Source organism: Cornus florida, unplaced genomic scaffold (genome assembly GCF_030987335.1).
Source record: "Cornus florida cultivar Cherokee Brave unplaced genomic scaffold, ASM3098733v1 CherokeeBrave_3.0.0_Hap2_Chr04, whole genome shotgun sequence".
Taxonomy (NCBI): Eukaryota; Viridiplantae; Streptophyta; class Magnoliopsida; order Cornales; family Cornaceae; genus Cornus; species Cornus florida.
In genome coordinates, this window is record NW_026775574.1 from 100737468 (window position 1) to 100748984 (window position 11517).

An 11517-nucleotide genomic window follows, 5' to 3' on the forward strand; every position below is an offset into this window, starting at 1 on the left:
ATTCGCAATTAATTTTGTTTTTAGCAATAACTTTTGTACCTAATATTTTTTTGTTCCTTTTGTGCTGTAAGCATGTTTCTAAGTCATATAAAGCGGGACGAGAACGAATTCAAGAGTTAAAGTATAAAAGTGACAAAATTAGATTACAAATAGTGAAAATTTGAGTGAGAGCGTGCGGAGCGTAAGAACAGGAGCGTGCTAGAACCACACCCATTGAAGAAGATCGTATGACTTAAGTACGAAATATCTTAATTACCATTTTGCATTTAAATTGAATCATTTAATAATCGGTGATTTCTCATTCTAGTGATTGGTTATGTAATATTTGATTTTGTTCTACTATTATTTTAAATGGGGTACTGCAAATTCTTTTCATTGTTATATATTAACACATTGATGATTCATCAATTTGAATAGGAAGTAGTTTAAAAAAAAAAAATACATGAAAATCTATTCGATCTAATTCGGTCAATTATTTGATTCATGAATTTAATAGTGGTTAAAAATAAATAAATAAATAAAAACAAACAAACTTGAAAATTGATTCGATTTAATTTGATTAATTCAATATATTGATGATGATTCATCAATTTAATTTAATTTTTTTTAAAAAAAAAAAAGAGAGAGAAAGGTTGTGTTTTGTTTTACTTACTTCGACAAGAGTGTCCTTTTGGGCTTGTAAGCTTTCTTCAATGGAGGAACTGATACAAAACGGTCAGAGTTGGTGTAAAGTTATCCTCTTTATCTCTTACTATAGTCGGCAAACTTGGTGTGGGTGGAGGGAGGTAACAGTTCTAGAGAGAGTGAATAGGAGGAAGAAGATGGACATTTTCGTAATTTCACAATAATAAATATCAGTTTTTAATTTAATATTAAATTGTAAGATTAATTTTGTCATTTCACATGCTAATAAACGGGTGAGTCACGAATATGTAGTAACTTAATAGCATTTTTTTAGTTCAATAGGTGTTTAATTTTAGTTGAGATTTTTTGAACGAAAATGATAGTAGAAAAGGACTGTGATTTTTTTTTTCCATATAAATATGTATGCTTCCTATTATTTTGTTTAATTAGTTTCGTTCCATCCAATTTTTGATTACAGTTGGAATTTGTTCAATCCATGATACGGAGTAACTTAATTTTACTCGTGTTATAGTACTTTATATTTTGTATAAAATATGTGCTCTGATTGGCACCTTATGTGTATTTTGTATAAAATATGTGCTCTCATTGGCACCTTATGTGTATGTTACCATTCACAAGTTCCGGAGCTATAATGGTCTATAATTTGTATAAATATAACCTCTCAATTGAAAGTCATGAATAGATCAAATATACTGAACTACACTTCCAAAAGGAAATCAAATTAAGAACACATATCAGACTATGGGAAAGGAATTAAATAATTTTTTTTTTTTTTTTGGAAGTTGAAAGTTTTATAAATATAAGAATAATAAAGATATACAAGCAACTAAACCAATCATGTATGCTTGGATTCAATTCAGGTTGGATGAACCTGCTAATGTGGTTTAATAAAATTGCGACAAGTGTTAAAATTAAATTGGGCATTGCCTAGCTTTTGCTTTTAGACATGTATTTTAAATCTTAACTTTTGTTTTTAGACACTTGTTTTAGATCTATTGGACCAAATAAGCAGGTTGGAAGTATTGTTCCTTCAGGAGTATCCTAGTAGTGAATTAAGTGTGTTAGTAGTAGATCCTGTTATTTTGTGCTTTGTATGCCTTTATTTAAGTGAATATAGTAAATAAAGATTGTGCTTTTGTGTTTAACAGTATTATGAACTTATGATACTCTGCATATGTGATCTAGGATAATTAATTAAGAAAAAATGATTGTGTGACAAAAATGAGGAAATGAATTTGAAGTATAAACTCCAGTGATTATATAATTTCATTAGTTACTGTTTGACATCCTAAAATGGATTTTGCCAAAACTATAAAGAAGAACTATAATGTACGCAAGAGTGGAACTACAGAAAATTAACAAATTCCAACTACAAGCTTAATTGACCATTTACACCATGTTTGAACACTTTCATAATCTCATTATTGATATTCCCTTTCTTAGGCTTCAGAAGTCTTTGAGGAAATGGGGCAACAGGAACAAAATTCCTAACCGGAAGATTTGTTAAAGATTGTGAGACCGGATTTGGATTTTCAATTTCTGGTTCAACTGCAGGTGCAGTTTTGTCCACATAGACATAGCCTTTTTCAGTTTCCTCATAAATTTGGGATTTTATTATCAACTTGTCTACCTGACCTTAGGGTTATGATAGACTGAAATAGGAGTTGATTGGTCACAAATCTGAAATTGGCCTAATTGACTCTTTGGGTTGGGAACAGGCTGGCTAGGGAATTTACCCTTTTCTCTCGCCCCTACCACAGTGGCTAATTGGCCTATTTGGTGTTCCAACTTAACAATGGTCTGAGTGTTCTGTTCGGTTGAAGTTTTGACTTCAAGAATGGCCTGACCAGTTAACTAAATGAATTTTTGGAGTGAATCTTCTAAGGATGACCGTTGTTGCGGTGGTCCAACAACCTGAGGAACATGTTGAGAAATCGGAAGATACGATTGAATAGGAGGGCGAAATGGATTATTTTGCATTTGGTTCCCTCCTAAGTTCTTTTGAGATTGGATCTGTCTCCGTGAAAATTTAAGAAATATGAGTTCATCATTTCGTACACTGAAGAAGATGAACAATGAAATGATAGACTGGCATAATGCTATGTTTGGATTGTGGGAAATTAGATTTAGGCTGTGTTTGGGTTTTGCATAAGGGCATTATTGTCTTTTCATATTTTCGAGGGCACTATGGTCATAAATATTCAACATTTGTGCCACATGACCGCAAATGGTATTTTTGACCACAACATTCCACTGGATGGAGCAAACTGCAACAAAAATGAAAGTTCAGGGCGTTCCTTGCAATAGGACCAAAAGTAGGGGGGTTATTATTATATTATATCATATTATACTACTCCAAATGTGGGAATGTCTATGAATATTTCTAGGGAAAATATCACTTACTTCTCTCAAGTCAGGCCTAATTTCACATAGTATTCCTAACGTTTCAAAAATTACACTGATTTTTCTTAAAGTTAGTCCCGGCATAACACTTTGCCCAGGTGACACTACGACGCTTTTTGATGACCTCATCCATTTTTTTGTATGAAGTATCACATTTGCCCTTACTATAGTTGCAAAGACATTGTTACCCTTACTATTGAATTCAAAATTATTTATATACCCTCAATAAAAAATAAAAAAAATCACATTTGACCTATGGATCAAAAATAAGATTACAAACCCAAAATTGGCGTTCTTGAATCAGTACTCTCTTTACATACACGAGTACTATATTCTCTCTCTATATATAGTACATGTATATATTATATATGTGGGGGTAGGGGGGGTGAAACTAGCAATGGTGGTGGTGGTTGTCGACTGCTGAGATGGTGGTTGTGGTTGTCGAATACAGGGATAATAGTGGTGGTTGTGCGGCGGGGATGGTGGTGGCCGGATCTGCAGCGATGACAATGATATAGAGTTTTGGCAGAAACATTAGCCTTTTGATTGTACAAGAAATTTGCCGACGATATTATAAGAGTAGCTGTTCTTTCTTTCTCTGATCTACGACCACCTCTGTGCTTCCTTGCAAGACCAAATTTCCCAACGTGATGAATTACCCAAAGAACAAGTCGTCATCTATTGAAATGGATTGGATTATGGAGTTATTGGAGAGCTGGGTAGTTGGGTCACTTCACAACAAAATAGATGGGCAGTTTGGAAATCAAAAGATAATCTACAGTAAAATTTCATATCCATGTCAACATTTAAGAAAACTCCATTAATTTGGAAAATTAGAATTTGATTCCATCTTTTTGTCCTTTGACCTCCAAAACACCATTTTTTTACAATTATCCTTAATATATTTGCAGTGATTTCATTGCGTGAGAATTTTATTTATTTATTTATTTTTTTCTTGTTCAGGAAAAGAAATTGGATAAATTATATTGATCTTCTGTGAAGTTTCGATAAATTACACACAGACCATTTGACGGTTATTATATTGATCTCCCCTAAACTCGTTCTTCAAGTGATTTTGAGAGTGACAAGTCAGTAATGGCCCTTTTATACAAGGGGATAACAAGATTGTCATTTTATAAAATTCGGTCAACAGGTTTATTAGAAAGAAAAATGTTAGGGGTGTTGTTGAGCACACATGATAAATCTCAGGGGAAGAGGTCAAAGTAATACTCGTATGTAATTCTCTCTCAATAAAATCAGTGTAATTTACCTAAAGATTTTACACAATACTCTTGGAAAGACTTGAACCCTCCAGTTCTCAACCTTTCATTTTGAAAGGTGAAAAGGAAGCACTAAACATATTTTTATTTAATATAACAATATCTACGTAAGATTATTTATTAATTGTGTGGCCCACATGATTTGGATATGTGATATATTTCATTAATTAGTGGTCAAGTAAAAAGATATCGGATTAAAATTATTTTATTTGGTTAACTTATAAATTACCTTTATGGTAATTAATTATTGGAGAATTGTTTTCCTATTTATTTCTTATTTTGATGAAAAGTGGAATTAAGGTTACTAAAAAGAAAAACTGGTTCTCTTTCTACCTTTATAAAAGTGCATATATCCCATTAATTATGTATGCTAATGAAAACAATACGTATAATATTTATGTGTACAAAAGGTCAAGAGAGATAAACCAGTTTCCACGCTTTGCCTATTATTTAGAGTTGCGGCTTAGTTCGTTATTAAAGGATCTCGACGTTGGACTTGATTTCTACGATATTTGCAATCACAGATCGATGTATTTATACTTAACTACTTTATTTATACATTATAGCAATGTGAGAATAATGAAATTATAAGATTTTGGAATTCATGCTTTTTCGTGATTAATGATTTGCATGAATAATTAAAGTTTACATGTGGTATCAGAGCTTAAGGTTTAGGGACTCATTATTTTTCTTTAACGTTGCATAAATAATATTTAATATATAATGATGATTCCATAATTGAATAATGTGTTATTTTGAATCTGCACTGTGGATATGTTTTGATCAGTATTTTCCGTGGGTTTGTTTGAATCAAGTTTTGTGCACTGATTTTGGTTTTCATACATATATTTCTGATTTTTATGTAATTGCATGAAAGTCAATTACTTAATGATGCATGTATGCACATGCATAATAAGATGAAGTTTCCTTTTCGTACATGATTTTGAAAAAGAAATATGTGTATTATTATATACTAATTTTAATATCATTATAGATGAATTTTGTGGATACCAAACTAACTTGGGTATCTTGATTTCCTAGCTTGATTTAATTGCTAAAAGTATTAATGGCAGCTTGTTGCTATTAGAAAGAAACTCAAAGTTTTATCAATTATTGTTTGATGATATGAATGATTTTATTTTTAATTATTTTATAATTTTTAGAATAATATGTGAGTTTAGAAATTTGACTTTATTGGACATACAAATAAATTATTGTTTAATACCAAAATATATATACATGATAGAGAATCAATTTTAGATTAATTTAATTATGATCTTTAAGTTAAAAAATAAAAATATGTTTTATTATGTATATAAAGTAAAATGATATTTTTATTGAATTTTTTAGACTATTAAGTTTTTGGGATCGAACCTACCTAAATTTAAATTGATCAGTATGAGTTGTGTGTATAATGTTAAATGGGCAAATTAATGATAAATTAGTAACTAGCTAATTTAATATTCATGTTGTGTAGGGGTTAGTAGCTACCAAAGTGGCCTAACCATAATGATTTATGAATATTAATTTTAGCTGTAAATATAATTAATGATGAATTAGTCACTACCTAATTTAACATTCATATTATGTAAAGGTTAGTAGCTGTCAAAGTGGTTTAACCATAATAGTTGATGAATTTTAATTTTAGTCGTAAACATAATTGCAATATTTCATGAATTATGATGCTTATGATTTTTTGTGATATTTATGAATATTGAGTTTATTTAATTATGAGAAATAATTCTCCAAAGGTAATTGATTTTCAAGTGATTAAATGAAAATTAAGGGGTTGTATGTTTCTTTTAATTAGGTAGATATAAGATATTCAAAGATAACTTATCTTTAATTAAATAATGCATTACCAATGAAGGTATACATATAAAAACATGTAAACATCATTACTAGTATTTTATAGTTGTCATTCAAAGGGGTACTATAATTGTATATTGTATTTATATTTTTAAGTTATACACACGTGTTGTTAACTCACAGTTTTATTATTGTGAGTATTTTATCTTATTACGTTTTATTTTATTACATTTCTTAATTTGCATGCTATATCTGTTTTGATTCTCAATAAGAGTAATTTCTCATAATGAAATACTTAAGTTAAATTAAAATTTTAGATATGTTAAATCAAGATTTAGCATTTTAAATTAAGACCTATTGTTATTATTGATAAAGAGAGTGAAAAAAAAATATTCTCCGTAAAACTTGAAAAAGATAAACATTATGATTATATATTAGAGTTGCAGTGTCACGTGATGATGTACGTACAGTTTGATAGAAGAAGAAGTGAAATGGGGATATGGGAATTAGATATCGTGATCCAATAGTGCAACAACAATTAGATAAAACCAAGTATAAAATCTCTAACTACCACTTCTACCCCCACAAGGGTCATTTTGTTGTTTCAACAATTTTGCCCTCCTTGAAATCCTTGTTTCAGAAGGAGAAAAAAATGTCTCATAATCAAGCAGAGATGGATGAACAAGCTGCAAGAGAGAAGGCCCTTGAAGAATGGCTTACAATCACTTCGTCAAGAACTGCCAAATGGTGGTACTCTGCATTCCATAATGTCACGGCCATGGTAGGAGCCGGCATCCTCAGCTTTCCATATGATGGTATGTTTTTCTTTTCTTTCTTTCTTCCCCAAATCAAATGTTTATATTCAGTCGTAATGATGCTTGAGACTGCTAAGGTTCTAGGTATTGATCAATTTTGGTGTTCCTATCTTTTTACATTAATAATTAATTTCACCGGGTTGTGTTGGTTTCTTTTTAACAAGAATGCTTTAAAATGTTTTTCAGGTTTTCAATTATTAATTTACAATTCTTTTAGAAGGTTTCCAAGTGATGTTTCTTTCAAAATTTATTTTCGTTTTTAGATAGTTTTTTTTTAGGATATGATTTGCAGTGAATGAAATGTTCGGAAATTTCATAACCTTTAAACCCTCAACATGTAGGGGTCCCGAGGTGACCATGTTAGTCCTGTCATGGATTGTCACCCTGTACATGTGGCAAATAGTTGAGATGCACGAAATGGTTCCTGGTAAGCGGTTCGATAGATACCATGAATTAGGCCAGCATGCGTTTGGTGAAAAGCTTGGGCTCTGTATTGTTGTACCCCAACAGCTTATTGTGGAAGTTGGCACGTGCATAGTCTATATGGTCACTGGAGGAAATCATTGAAGAAATTCCATGAATCAGTTTGCCCCAACTGTGCACCAATCAAGACCACTTACTTCATCATATTTTCGCTTCTGCTAACTTTGTTCTCTCTCATCTGCCCAACTTTAACTCCATTTCTGTCGTCTCCTTGGCCGCAGCTGTAATGTCCTTGAGGTAAGTGCTCCGTTAAAAATGCTCTAAATTAACTTCCTCATGGCATCTTCATAGGAATTTCATGTTATCAAACTGGTCAATGTAATGTTGTTTTTCTTTTCCCTCTTTTGGGCGTTACTGTTGCTTGCAGTTACTCTACCATTGCTTGGGCAGAGCTTCGCTTAAAAAAGGAGTTCAAGACAATGTGAGCTATGCTCCAATATCTAAAACCACATCCGGAAACGTTTTTCACTTCTTCAGCGCCTTGGGTGATGCATTTGCCTTTGCCGGTCACAATGTGGTATTGGAGATCCAAGCAACAATTCCTTCCACCCCTGAAAAACCTTCCAAGAAACCGATGTGGAAAGGAGTGATAGTCAATGTAATGTTGTTTTTCATAGGAATTTCATGTTATCAAACTGGTCAATGTAATGTTGTTTTTCTTTTCCCTCTTTTGGGCGTTACTGTTGCTTGCAGTTACTCTACCATTGCTTGGGCAGAGCTTCGCTTAAAAAAGGAGTTCAAGACAATGTGAGCTATGCTCCAATATCTAAAACCACATCCGGAAACGTTTTTCACTTCTTCAGCGCCTTGGGTGATGCATTTGCCTTTGCCGGTCAAAATGTGGTATTGGAGATCCAAGCAACAATTCCTTCCACCCCTGAAAAACCTTCCAAGAAACCTATGTGGAAAGGAGTGATAGTGGCATATATCGTTGTTGCCCTATGCTATTTTCCAGTTGCACTAATTGGATACCATATATTTGGAAACAAACTTGAGGACAACAACCTTCTATCACTAGAGAAGCCCAATTGGCTTATTGCAACTGCTAACATGTTTTGTTGTTGTTCATGTCATTGGAGGCTATCAGGTACATTTTCAATTTTTTTTCTTTCTTTTCATTGTCATCATCATCATCCTTGCCTTAATCCTATACAAACAGGGTCAGCCAGCCACATAGATTATCGTTATCACTTCATTCCATGTTAGTTTTGGTCGACCCTCTGTGTAAATCACTCTCTCTTCATGGGTGCATCTGTAGATCGATATTGAATATGCCCTACCATCTAAGTCTACTTACTCTTATTTTCTCCCTAATAGGTGCCACGCCTACTCTCTCTAATCCTTTGATTATTAATCATATCTTTCCTAGTTGCTCCTAACATCCATCTTAACATCCACATTTCCGTCACATGGATGCCTAGTTCGTGTTTCTTTTTGAGTGCCCAACATTCTGCACTATGTAGCATAGCCAGTCTAATCATTGTCCTATACTTTCCCTTTTAATATTTTTTTCTTTCTTTCATATTTTACTAATTATCTGTCCATGCTAACAGTTTATTTATCCATGATTCTTTCTTTATTTTTGCCAAAATTTGCAGATATTTGCAATGCCAGTGTTCGACATGATAGAAACTTGGCTGGTAGTAAAAATTAAATTTAATCCCACTTCTACACTGGGCTTCCTTACTCGAACATCATATGTTGGTAAGTGGTTCTACAAAATTCAATAATTCAATTGGTTTAACGTCAAAAAATTGATTTTTTTTCATGACAAATCTTTTTCTTTACCTTTCCTTTTTTCGGGTTTTTTTTAATTACAAATCTTTTCACCTTGCTTGATTGTAGGAATAACAATGTTCATTGGTATGACATTCCCTTTTTTTGGTGGTCTACTTGGATTTTTTTGGAGGATTTGCTTTGGCACCTACCTCATATTATGTAAGTGAAAAACCTATCTTCTCCTTCATGAATTACGAACTATGACCAATTTGCAACAATTAATGTTCATTCTTCAGATTAACCAAGTTCTTCATTATTATGGCTATAATTTTATTTTATTTTAATTAATTAATTATTTAATATTATTTTTTTCTTGTTGCAGCTCCCCTGCATCATATGGCTCATCATCTACAAACCCAAAAAATTCGGCGCATCTTGGTGTGCAAATTTTGGGTAATGCTGATTTGATATGGTGTTAAAAAAAAAAAAAAAAAATGATATTGAATCAACTATTTTATTTATTTCTTCAATTTCTTTTTAAGCATGGCAACTAATCTAATTTTATTTTGATTCATGTGATTTCAGTTCTGCATAATATTTGGTGTGTCCTTGATGATTTTAGCACCCATCGGTGGGCTAAGGCAGATCATTCTTCAATCGAAGGCCTGCAAATTCTACTGGTAAATACTTACTCTACTTGCTGATTTTCAATGTGTTTAGGAGTTAAATTTCAATTTCAATTTCAATTTATGATAAAATGATGAAAATGAATAAGAAGAAGATGATGATGATGATGGAAGTTGATGTTGTTGAATGTACCCCTGGTTGAACCTGTTTCAGACATCAATAGATGGGAAATGTTATTGTTTATAGAGTCTGTAGATCAAGTTTATTTTCAAAAAATGGAATGTAGCCATTGGGCCCAATATTTAAAAGGGATCTCTTGCAAAATTTCATTTTATATTAGTCTGTCAGTTTGTATTTTGTTGCTATAATTGCCAATAATACCATGGTTTGCTGATTTGTATTTCCATTGCTTTGTTTGGATAATCAATTTCAAGTTTTCGACTCCAAAAGTGTGATTTACTTTGTTGTTGTGGTCGACGATGGTGGTGTGGGGCCTCTTAGAGCATCACATAATTCATCATCGGGCACATGCCGACTATTCAATTCTCCTGTCCTACATACAACGGGCAGTTAGCAAAAAAAATTATTAGGAGACTGATTTTTCTCGTCGAGTTATAATCAGAAAATCACCTCAGAAGCAAAATGTGTCTTTTGCTTCAGTTTATTGACAACAAATTAATAATTACACCACCTACTGTTAATTAGAGCCATCAAAGTAATTATTACATTCCTATGAGTCTCTTCTAAAGTTCTCTCTACCTAAAACTTGTGATAATGTATAGAAAGTTTGTCCTAGTGACCATATGTAGTATGTTAGATGCATTTGTTATCTCCATCCATGGTTGATTTTCCTTTAATTCAATGAAGTTATTTCGAGAATTCGAATTCCACCGGAGCCATGAAGGAAATTTTCGATAATTGTCTAGTTAATCGGAATTGCATATATTTGGTAGTGAATTACGGGGTGTTCGAAGAAACCCGAAACCACCATCGTCCACCAAAAGAAATATAAAAAGAATTCAAGCAATAACTTTGGACTGACTTGATTCATTTTGCTGAGAATAGTTTTTCATTATACAATAACTGAAAATTAGCACACAATTCAAAATTACTTTTATAACATCTGGTTTCTTAACTTTTTTTTTTTTTTTTTTTTCGGCATCGGGAATTTCTGACAACCGTAACTGTTTTAAAATAATTAAACCAAACAAGCTCTTAGGTTCTGGTCAAATATTGTGGCATCAATCAGGTTGAGATTTATCAAGAATTGAAACTAAGGATTATCTTGCTTGGACTTCGGTTATTCATTTTTGGATAAACAATCATTTTTCATAAACAAATAAATTGGGTTGGAAACTAAACCTACTTTAGTTTGTAACTCCTGAGAACAGTTGAGGACAATTTTATGTATTGATAAAAATGAAAACAATATAAAAAATTCTTCTTGATTTGGTTTATTGAAAATTCAATTATAAAAAAATCTATTTTAAGAGAATTGCCTTTATAGTTTAATATGTTCTCTGAATTCTTGAGAGCCGTTTTTAGAATTCTAAACCAAACAGGCCCAATAATTTGGTAGTACTATCCCAATCCCTTTTCGCCAACAAATTTGTTTTTGATGTTTGGGTAAAAATTATGGAGTCTCAATTTGTGATTCTATATTGTGAAAAAAAAAAGTTATGGTTCTATATTAATTTGTCTTCATGTCTTTTATTATTATTATTATTATTATTATT

The 11517-nt window shown here is 32.0% G+C and overlaps 1 long non-coding RNA gene and 1 pseudogene across 1 annotated transcript; both read left to right on the top strand.

Annotated features, from left to right (window-relative positions):
* The first annotated feature begins 6730 nt into the window (after window positions 1-6730).
* Window positions 6731-8012, top strand: LOC132304230 (uncharacterized). Its single transcript, XR_009481550.1, has 3 exons — window positions 6731-6952; window positions 7294-7672; window positions 7803-8012. It is a non-coding gene; the product is annotated as an uncharacterized LOC132304230 (long non-coding RNA).
* LOC132305473 (lysine histidine transporter 1-like) lies at window positions 8010-9808 on the top strand (annotated as a pseudogene).
* Window positions 9809-11517: the final 1709 nt, after the last annotated feature.